At 55.2% G+C, this 11,270-nt stretch overlaps 1 pseudogene across 1 annotated transcript; it reads left to right on the top strand.

Moving 5' to 3' along the window:
* Positions 1 to 220: 220 nt before the first annotated feature.
* Positions 221 to 10,227, top strand: LOC309619098 (immunoglobulin superfamily DCC subclass member 3-like; annotated as a pseudogene). Its single transcript, XR_014249604.1, has 12 exons — positions 221 to 706; positions 1,154 to 1,479; positions 4,960 to 5,097; positions 5,183 to 5,341; positions 5,482 to 5,647; positions 5,942 to 6,186; positions 6,524 to 6,688; positions 6,773 to 6,961; positions 7,072 to 7,177; positions 7,309 to 7,438; positions 7,855 to 7,984; positions 8,079 to 10,227. The product of XR_014249604.1 is annotated as an immunoglobulin superfamily DCC subclass member 3-like (transcript).
* Positions 10,228 to 11,270: the final 1,043 nt, after the last annotated feature.

The raw sequence follows: 11,270 nt of genomic DNA, 5'->3' as shown, positions 1-11,270 counted from the left end.
TCATTCAGCGGCGGGGGTCGCGGCGGTGGGAGGGGAGAGCCAGGAGTCCTGGGAAGCTGACCCTGTGGGCAGACACGCAGATGGGCCGGCGGGGCAGAGAGGGGACGACCTCATTGTCCCCCGGGGAGCACAATGCCCAAGCCTGGGCCCCTGACCTCGCCGTTGTGCCCGCGCCGCCCCCTCCCCGTTGCCAGGGCCCAGCTGAAAGAGGCCATGGATCATGGCGGCCCTGCTCCTCAGACTGCAAGCCCCTCCTCCCCCTCCTCCCTTGCTGCCCCAAGGTGCCCCCACACTAAAGTCCTGCCTCCTCACCCCTCGCCCAGGCCGAGAGGGGCTCAAAACTGAGGGGAGGTGGTGGGCGCCAGGAGGCCGCTGCATCCTGGCCTCGCTGGCTGTCCCCGCAGGTCGCGCTGCAGGCTCTGAGCTGGCCTTCCTGCGGGAGCCGGGGGACGTGGTGGCCACGTGGGAGCGCCCACTGGTGCTGCCATGCCGGGTGGAGGGTGAGCCACCTGTGTCCATTTCCTGGCAGCGGGATGGGCTGGCCCTGGCCAACGACAGCAGTGCCATCCTGATGCCCGACGCTCCCTGCATCTGGCCACCCCGCCCTCCCGCTGGAGCCTCCCCTCCCGTGCCCACGAGTACCACTGCGTGGCCCAGAACCGCTTTGGGCGCCTGGTGAGCCGGCGGGCCCGGGTGCAGCTGGCAAGTAAGTGACTGGGCTGCTCCTGTGCGGGCAGGGGGGGCGAAAATGCGCAGGGGTACCCACAGACGGCACCCGCGGGGCACAGAATTGCCTAGGGTGGGCCTGGGCAGTGCCGACTTGGCCGTTAGACGCAGTATGCACAGTGCCTGGGGCACCAGAAGAAAAAATGAATATAATAATATATAATAATGCGTTGTTATTTTATAGTGCTGGATTATATTTGTCTTGATACCAGTGCAAATGTAAAACAGAATTTTAAATGTTATAGAGGAAGGCAAAGTGCTTATGGCCCAAAGAAATCACAGACGTGAGACTGCAGGGGTGCAAGCGAGGCGGTCAGCAGGGAGTGGCAGCCGTGGGCACAGAAGGGGAGCTGGGGCTCTGGGACAGAGCTGCTGGCTGCAGAACCGGGGGCCAGCTCCCTATGCTCAGGTGGTCCCCGTGCCCTAGGTCTGTCGCGCTTCCATCAACATCCAGAGTCCATCGAGGTTGAGCCGGGTGGAGTCGCCCGCTTCCAGTGCCTGATCCGGGGAGTGCCGGAGCCTTCCATTTCCTGGGAGCACAACGGCACGACCTTGAGTACTGCCAACCACCGGCGAGCAGCAGCGAGAAGTGGCGGAGTGGCAGGCTGTGGGCCACTGCACAGCCACGGACCCCCGACTCCTGCATCCTCCACATCACCAGCGTGAGCCGGGCTGACGTGGGCACCTACCGCTGCGTGGCACACAATGTGGCCAATACCCGCCACAGCCAGGATGCCTGGCTGACCCTGAAGGGTAAGCAAGGACCAGGGGAATCAGAGTGGGCACTGGGCAGAGAGGAGGGTGTGGGAGCTGGCACCACTGGGAGTGGGTGTGGCTGATTTGGTTGTATGCGGCACAAATACTCTTGAGCGCCGGCTGTGTATGAGGACTCTGCCGGGTGTGGGAATATAGCAGTCAGCAGGCGGAACGGGCTCGGTCCATCACTGGCTTCCCAGAGCTGCCAACTGAGTAGAGAGGGAGGTGCTGTGGGAACCCAGGGCAGGGGCCTCTAACCCAGCCTTGGGCTGTGGGCAAGGGCTGCTCAGGGCCTCAAGAGAAAGCTATACCAAGCTGGCTGTTGAAGGGTGAGCGGAGAGAGGCAGTCCAAGGTCAGGAAGGTGGAGAGGGTGGCATTCCTGGCATTGCTTTGTGAAAAAGCACAAGGGTGAGAATAGCACAGTTCATGCAGACAGTTCCATGTTGCTGGACCACAGAATGGGCAGAATTCAGGGTAACAAAAAATTGATGTAGGACAGGTAGGTGAGGCCCATCATGAAAAGGAGTTTGGACTTGATCCAGAGAGCAGTGGGAGCCCTTTATGGGTTGAGTGTGGGCTCCTGTGTCTCGGCTGGGAGTGAATGGCTGCGTGCGCTTGTGTTTGTGAGTGGTGTGCTTAGATGTACATATGTGTGTGTGTGTGCACATTTGCATATTTCCTCCTTGGGGTGAGGATGAAAATAGCTTTGTACCTGAGATGAAACACCCAGAACGACCCCAAATGCAGGCCATGTGGGGGTGGGAGAGTTTTGTGCCCAAAGTGAGGGTCACAGCAGAGCCCCTGAAGAGTTGGCACCTAACAGGAAACTGAGGTAACACTGACGCCACAGCCTGAAGCCGAGATGCCACCGGGGATGTGAAGGGAAGGTGTGCGTGAATCATCCACTAGGGGGCCCCATAGTATAGATAACCAGTGAACCTTGGGCAAGCATCAAGGCAAAATTTCACCAAAGGGTGCTTAGTTTTTAAACTGAAGACTGAAAGGGGAAGAAGGGGATCTGTTGTGTCTCTGCTCTGGAGCTGACTTAGAAACTGAAAGCAAAGGGTGGGGATCAGGGGCTCCTCCCTGAGAGCAGAGGGAAGCCTGGGTGAAGTTCTTCTGGCTTCCCACTTCCTGTTCCCATCAAGCATCCGGGGCAGGAGGGCAGGGCGGGATGCCAGGCTTCCATGATGATCAGTACTCCTGGCCAAATGCCGGGCTTCGGGCAGGCACGGTTCCTCCATCCTGCTGCATGTAGAGGCGGGGAAATGAATGTCCAAGAGAGCTTCAGGCAGCTGAGAAGAAGCAGGTGCCTTTTGGGCGCAGAGGATCAACCAGTAACTGAGGGTTCATGGGTTGCCTAAATATCAGGAAAGGAGCTGGGGTCAGTGTAGACTCTTCCCCAGGGACAGGAGCTGGGTACCGAAGCCCCAGCCATTCACTCCTAAAACACTTCCCTGGGGCAGGCCTTACCCTGGGCAGGCACCAGGGACACAGAATTTCCCTGGCTTTCGAGGCGCTCACAGCGGCAAGAGGGGTATACTGTCAGCTGTCCAGTGCTTCCAAGATCCAGGTTTGTGTTCCGCCTCTGCCGGTCCCTCTGATGTTGAACAAGCTACTTAACCTCTCTGACACTTGCTTTTCTCATCTGTAAACTTGGAGAAATAAAAAGCACTGCCCTCACAGGCTTGTAGTGAGGATTAAAGGGGACAATGCATTTTAGGCTCACAGTATAATGCCTGGCATACGGAGAGGTTCAGCCAGGGATGTGTGAAGTGTCATTACATGGGCCAGCTCTACCTCACTGAACGGTCTGACCAGGTGAAACATGGCCTCCTTGGCCAAGGCCAGGACATTCCAAGACAGGCCACAGCCTGAACTAGAGCTCGTGGAAGGCAGACTGAGGAGTGCCTGGTACAAAGTAGACCCTCAGTATATGATGGTGGGATGAATGGATGAATGAACGGAGAATGGGTGAAATACTATTCTAGGCCTTGAGGCAGATTTGAAGATGTGGAAGAATACTTTACACCAGTACTTGAGAAACTTTCATTTTAGAGACAAAATTTTGTGTGAGAAGTTTTATGTTTTTTGTTTTTTTCCGTGTGGCTTGTGGGATCCTAGTTCCCCAACCAGGGACCAAATCCAGGCCCCCTGCAGTGGAAGCACAGAGTCCCAACCATTGGACCACCAGGGAATTCCCGAGGAGTTCTTTTTTTTTAATATTTACTTATTTATTTATTTATTTATTTGGTTGCGCCAGGTCTTAGTTGCACCAGGCGGGCTCATGTGCGGCTCGTGGGCTCCTTTAGTTGTGGCATGCGAACTCTTGGTTGCGGCATGCATGTGGGATCTAGTTCCCTGACCAGGGATCGAACCCAGGCCCCCGGCATTGGGAGCGCAGAGTCTTAACCACAGCGCCACCAGGGAAGTCCCCAGAGGAGTTCTTAATAAGGGACATTTATGAAAAGGTTAAAGATATGTTGCAAAGTCTCATAAAATACAAAGTGGTAAAACAAGAATGGGGGTGACTGGATAAAGGAAAACAAAGGCCTGTTTCCCCTGTTGTTCACAGCTATTTGTTCCCAGTGTGGGAATAGCGCCTGGCATACGGCAGCCCCCCAGTGATGATTGGTTGAATAACCTAATAAAATGGGAGAGGGTGGCATAAAATGAAGACCCAAAGAGCAGTGTATTTCAAAAAACATTTGCATCCCTTCTGAGCAGTTGAGACCTGCTGACTTCTCAGGGGGGCCTGGCTTTCTTTCTGAGGGAAGGGTCTCCTGCCAGTTTTGTGGGTGACTTAGGGAAGGGGACTAGGCCCCTGGGTATCCCCCCAGGGTACCCCTCTACCTGGCCAGTTCATGTTCTGACACTGCTGCAGGCCCTCCAGGGGCACCCTGTAGCGGGGCATGCTTACACCCTCTCCTCTTTCTGCCCCTCCAGTTTAACTTGGGGCCTGCTTAGTACACCAGAGCTGCTTAGCCCTGATACAGGCAGACCTCGGAAGTATTGCAGGTTCCGTGCCAGACCACAGCGAATATCACAATAAAGTGAGTCACATGAATTTTTTGGTTTCCCAGTTCATATAATAATCATGTTTACACTATACTGTATCCTATTAAATAGCACTGTCTAAATAAACAATGTACATACCTCATTTAAAAAATAGTTGATTGCTGAAATTGCTAACCATCATCTGATAATGCAGGATTGCCACAAACCTTCAATTTGTAAAACAAACCAAAAAAACGCACTATCTGTGAAGCGCAATAAAACGAGGTATACCTGTACTTACTGCCATAGGACCCTGGGCACGTAATTTTCTTTATCTGTAAACCAGGAGTAAAATAGCAGCCGCTCTGGGGTCTGGTCACTTGAGGACTAGAAGGGTCCTCCGGGAGCAGAAGTGTGTCCTGGGCGCAGGGGGAGAGTGCTGCTGCCTGATCCTTCGACTTGCTATTTCCACCTCACAGTGGGATCCCCACGGCTGCTGCAGGAGCCCGAGATTCTGTCTGGGCCTCAGAACCTGACGCTCACAGTGCACCAAACGGCAGTGCTGGAATGCATCGCCACAGGCCACCCACGGCCACTGGTCTCCTGGAGCCACCTGGGTGTGAAGCCGCCCCATCCCACCCCGCCTCCTGGAGCCCCCAGCACTTGGCACTTCCGCAGCTCTGACCCCTCGTCTCCCTGTAGATGGCCGCTCCATCGGCGTAGAGGGCATCCAAGTCCTGGGCACCGGGAACCTCATGATCTCCAATGTGTCGGTCCAGCACTCGGGCATCTACGTCTGTGCGGCCAATCGGCTGGGAACCCGGGTCCGACGCACAGCACAGGGCGTCCTGCTCGTGCAGGGTGAGCCCCGAGGGCTGGCCAGGGAGGGTCCTGGGGCGCCCCATCCCCCCATGGGAACCTGAATGGGGAGAGGGGCAGGGGCAGGAGGAAGGTGAGAGGCCGGGCCTCATGGCGCCCTCCACCTGCCATTGCCTGCCCAGCTCCGCCTGAGTTTGTCCAGTGGCCACAGTCCTTGTCCAGGCCTCCAGGCAGCAGCGCCGTCTTCACCTGCGTGGCCCAGGGCGTCCCTGAGCCCTGGCTGGCCTGGTTGAGGAATGGGAAGGGGCTGAGTCCTGGGGATAACATTCGGCTAACCCACAACAACAGGTAGCTGAGATACCCCTGTCCCGCCCCCTCCACCCTGCCTGACTGCCGATGTATCCTCACCTGCCCCAGGCGTCCAGCCCCACCTCCTCACAACACTCTCTACCACCCACACAAACCCCCTGCATCCACCTCCACCCACGGGAGGCTCTGCCCTGCCTGCTCCATACAAGCAATGCCCACACACAGGTGGTGTGTCCTTCTGCTTCTGGGCAGGTCTGTGGGTCTCACCACCCAACCAGGGCAGGGGACTTGGCGGGAAGGAACCCCCAGTGGCTACGTCTGTTTTTCCCTTAGCACACTGATGCTGGTGGGGATCTCAGCGGAGGACGAGGCCATCTACCAATGCGTGGCAGAGGACAGCGCGGGCTCCAACCAGGCCAGTGCCCGCCTGGCTGTGACAGGGGACCCAGAGCCACCCCCTGCCCCCAGGTGTCTGCAGGCAACGGCCCTCTCCACCTCTGCCATTCTAGTGTCCTGGGAACCACCGCCCTCCAATGGGGACATCACTGGCTATGTGCTGCACCTCCGGCCCGTTGGAGGTGGGTGTGGGTGGGTGGATGGGAGTCCCTGACCCCAGCCCACTTCTCCCCTGACCCCAGCCCACTTCTCCCCTGACTGGGGGTGTCCCTGGGCAAGTTTCTCTCACTCTTAGTGACCCCCAGGCCTGTCTGGACACTGGCCGGGCCTCTGGACCTGTGGTCCTCTGGTACTTCCTTCTGCTCGTCAGCCCCTTTCTCATCCTGGCTCTGACTTCTGCAGCCCCCTTCCCTCCTCTCCTTGGAGACCTAGCTGAGGCTTTGTGTCCACTTTGTGGGGGTGGGGGATGTTTGTAGTGAGGGAGAGGGATGCTGGTTGCCAAGCTGCTCTGCTTCTCAGAGCCAGCTGGCCCGGAGCTCCAAGAGGCCGTGGGCAAAGGCACCTTTGAGCATGTCTTCTCCAGTCTGGAGCCTGACACGGTCTATTCTATCCACTTGCGGGCCTACTCAGCAGAGGGTGCCAGCCAGGACCCTGCCTCCATCCACGCTTCCACCATGGGCAGCAGTGAGTGACACCCTCTCCAGCCTTGTAGAGCCCCTGGTCTCAGGTGGACAGGGCTGCCAACCAGCTCATCTCATTTCTCTGCAGCCCCTGCTGCCCTTGGCTTCTCCACCAAAGTGCTCAACGCCACCTCTGTTCAGGCCTCCTGGGAGCTGCCATCCCAGCTGGGGCCCATCCAGGGCTTCAAAGTCTTTCACCGCAAGCTGCCCGCTGCCCATTTTGAGGGGCCCCTGCTCCTGGCTAGCACTGTCAGTTCCTTCCTCTACACAGATCTGGGTGAGGCCCTGAACCTTCTTGTGCCCCCTCCTCAGTGTGGTCTTGCCCCAGGCACTGAGCTTCCTGGCCCAGCCAGGCCTGTTCCCTTCACAATCTCCTGCTTCTTGCAGAGCCAGCCGCCCTCTATTAGATCAAGCTCCAGGCATTCAGTGGCAACGGGGATGGTAACAGCAGTGCCCGTGTTGTCTCTGCGTGATGTGCCCCTAGCCGCCCCTGGTGAGGGTAGCAGGCCCGGGGTCAGAGCAGGCTCTTCCCATAGGACCTACGGCTGTCAGTCTTCAGGGAGGAGGAGGGGCCTGAGCTTTGCCTCCATCCTGGTCCTCTGACAGATGGCACTGTGTCCACAGAGTCCAAGGCTGGGTGCTCCTGCAGCCGGGATGAGAACAGCTCGCTGCCTGGGGTTGTGGTGGGCATCCACGTGGGCCTGGCTGCCCTCATCGTTTGCCTCCTTTGTCTCCTGCTGGGCTGGAGACACAGGTAAGGGCCAGGATGGCCACATGTGGAAAACTGCTAGGAAGACAGTCTGCACTATGGTGGCACAGGCCCAAAGAGCAAGAAAGGGCTTTTTTAATCCATGACTCATCTGTCTTACAAATGAGGACACTGAGGCAGAGAGAGGGGGCCAGTTCTTCTCACAGCTGTGTGGTATCAGGAGTGGGAGGAGGCCTGGTGGGCTGCAGGAAGCAGGGCAGAGAGCCCACTGGGGCTCCCGAGGCAGAGAACAGGTGGCAGAAGTGGGCCAGAGCCAGATCCCTGCCATCCTGCGCACAAGGAAGGGGCCCAGCGTCTCCCGCTGTGGAGTATGGAAAAGGATTAAAGGCTGGGGCTGATGGATGCTAAGCCAGAGAGAAGCCCCAGACAGGTCAGGGCGCTGATCCTCCCTATCCGGGCAGCCTCTTCTGCAGACAGGGGCCCCAGGAATGCTGGGCAGTACCTCAGAGTGCCTCGGACAGAGCTGGGGGCTGCAGAGGCCAGGCTCCGAGTGGAGGGAAGCCGGGGGAGGAGACTGAACTCATCACCCAGGTGAGGGGCATTCAGGTGAGGGGGACTGGGAAGGAGAAAGTAGTGTGCTTTGAGGCTCTGGGGGCCGAAGCCTGATCACCACCTTCCCTCTCAGGTGACCGTGGAGCAGCCGCCCTTACCCTAGGGCCCTCCAAGTTGGCTCCCTCCCAGATGCCACTAACTCCGGCCCCACCAAAGAATCTATGTCACCTTTCGCTGCCACCCCGGAGTCAAGAAAGAACCAAAGGTCCCTAAGCCCCTCTCCGGGGAGGGTCAGGTCTGACCATAGGGTGAGAGAAGAGGTTGTGATTTCTGTTTCTCCCTTCTCCTCAAGAAATGGGGAAATCTGTGTCTTCCCCAACACACCAACTAACTCAAACTAAACCATGCTCAGGTGGGAGTTCTCTCCAACCCATTAGTCCTCCCTCATAACACCATCGAATATATCCTCTTGATCCAAAAATGAACTACCCAAAGATATATAGCTTTAAAGCCCCCCCCCCAAGAGGGGACTCAGGGCAAGGGGCTCTGTCAGCCACTCCATCTTCCAACCCAAACCCCCAGTCTGAAATCTGTTTTGTCTCCTCATGCCTAAGCTGGAGTCTGACCAGGGACAGGCAACCTGCATTCCTGCTGGTCTAAATAGGCAGGTGGGCAAAGGGGCTGCCAAGTTCCTTGCCCCCTTGTCCCAACAACAGAAGAGTTCTGAACATCTAAGCTCACACACGCTGCTTCTCTGAGCAACCAAATGCCCATCTCCCCCTTTCCAGATCCAAAGCATTGACCCCTTTTCGGGAGGCATGCCTCCTCATTTTTCTATTTTTGAAAGGAGATACTAGTTCGCGCTGAGGTTCTGTTGGCCTTGAATCCCTTGTAGAATGAGCACAGACGCTGTGGGGCACCCCACACATCTATTCCCCTCAATTCTAGGTGTCCAAAGAGCACCTCTTTCCCACTCCTCCCTCTGACCCTCCTGGCCCCCTTGTCCCTCCTCGTCCAGCTCTACCACAAACCTAAAACCAAACCCCAGGCTCTCCCTCAATCTGCCGCCCTCCAAGGCTGTCCAGTATTGTGTCAAAAAGGGGGTAGGGTCTTGGAGGAAGGAAAACCCAGGTCTTAGGGGGACCCCAAACACTGTCTCCTCTGTGCTCTTGTAGGATGATGCTCATACCAGTGACAAGACCTCCAGCAAGGCTGGGCCCTGCCCCTCCCCAACTGCACAAGGGGCATAAGCAGCTTTAACTAATAAATGTGGCAGGGGACCAAGAGGTTAAGAACAGCCCCAAACTTCAGGTCCCTGAGGAAGTAACATCCTCTCCTCTGGGTGGGCCTGGTCTAAGAGCTTTGTTGGAAATAAACCAAAATGGAAAAAATAAATTAGGATCTGGTTAACGTTCTGGATTGAAAGGAAAACCTGGGGAAGCAGGGGTGATGACATGGTAAGACAGAGCAGTTCCAGATCTTTCAGGGGATGTTGCACTGAGGCTGAGGAACTACATATTCTGCAGTTTGCTAAGGAAAGAACAGTGTGAGCTGTTTTAAGGTCCCCACCTGGAGAAACCAGCATGCTACAAAGGACTGTTTTACTGGACCCTAGAGCAGTGTGATAAGAAGGGCCAAGGACAGCTAGGGTACACCTCTCCTTAGGACAGGATGGAGGTCCAGCCTCTGGGTTAAATGCAGCCTCCTTACGGATACCTTTAGACCTTAAGTCATCAGGTAACTAAAGTGGGATCAGTGGCTTCCAGAACACTGGATCTACATAAAGGTGAGGGGAAGAAGAATACAGAGGTAAGTAGGGGCTTTAAATAATCAACACAATTGAAGAAAAGGCACAAACTAAAGGTACCCCATTGACTGGAGGGAGTATAAGTCATAGCTAATCTCCAGATCGCCCCTAAAATTCTCCCACCAAACTGCCCCCCCCCCACGCCCCCCATGACTAAAGCACAAGCCACAGGAAAGTTTAGAAACCATTCCTTTCTTTATTAAACATAGCTTGCAAGTGATAAATATTACAAAGTTTTTTTTCTTTTAATCCTTTCTCCAAAAATTAGCTTATTATTTGAATCTGTCACTGCTGAAATGCTCAGCAGCATCTGAAACAGATGGGAGTGTATTTGCCTTTTTGAAAACCAGTTTCTATTGGTCTTAGTTTTTTCATTTTAATTCCCAAACACAATGCAGAAAATTAGAATGAGTTTGTTTTTTGTTTTTTGTTTTTTTTTAAAAAAAGGAAACTTAAAGAGTTGTGCAAAAGGGTCTTGTTCCCCTCCCACCCACCCCATTCAGAGAAGGCCATTCCCCATCCCACCTCCCTGCTCCCCACCCCACCACCAATCTATCCTTCCACCTTCACCAGGGCTTCACCCACCATCCTATACCCTCTCCAGGCTTTACCAGCCAAGACCTAGAGTGTGGGAGTACTCAGCCCAGGCTGTGGGGAAATTGGGCCCCTGAAGGAGACAGCTGTTGAGACAGCTGCCTTTAGGGGGTTCAGATGAGATCTGAGGGAAGGAGACAAGATGTAGACTATATCTGAGCTCTCCTACCACGAAGTGAGTAAAGTTCTGCATCCTGTAGCTCACTAAGGGTGTGAGTGACCACCAACCTGGGGTATTTAATGGTCAACCACCCTTGAGGGCAGCTGCTTGTGAGGTGGGGCTTGGGGCCTGGTCCCTGCCCTTGGATGACTAGAGACATGAGGGCAAAGATGTCACAGGTTTAACTGATGTCCTAAACATCACTCTGCTGCCTTTCCTAAACCAAAAGGAACAGCAGGGGCCTGACAGCTCTCCAAGGGCACTGTCACACATTTACCCACTTCAACACTAGTAACTTTGGTTTCCTCCATGGGTTTTCAGCCCAACACTTTCCTCACCTCAAGTTTTGTAGGTGGGGAAGGAAGCATTTTAAACTTGGTGGCCAGATGATCTCCCCCTGTCTGCCATCAGTTCACAAATAAGAAAACTGAGACCCAGAAAATTAACTCTACCAAAGGTCACATAGCAAGTTAGTAGGAAAGCTTGGGACTAAACCCCAGGTCTCCAGACTGTGCCACCACCCACCTCCCTTTGTGTTGTGGTTCTCTTTACTCTCCACAGTCCGGACTAAGAGCCTTAGCTTTTGCAGTAACCCAGCCTCACCCCAATTTACAATGATGGATATGACTCTCCCTAGGGGAGACTTGCTTAGGATGACTTGTTAAAATCATTTCTATCATCCCATGACAATCCACCCTCAAAGGCCCATGAAACTAGGTTCTTTTTTGGGGTTGGAGGAAATCCCTTGCATAAGAAAGCTTGAC

This window comes from Balaenoptera borealis (assembly GCF_965194805.1).
Source record: "Balaenoptera borealis genome assembly, chromosome: 1".
In the NCBI taxonomy this organism is placed as follows: domain Eukaryota; kingdom Metazoa; phylum Chordata; class Mammalia; order Artiodactyla; family Balaenopteridae; genus Balaenoptera; species Balaenoptera borealis.
Note: the sequence above shows the minus strand (reverse complement) of the source record. Positions and strands in the feature narration are given on the sequence as shown.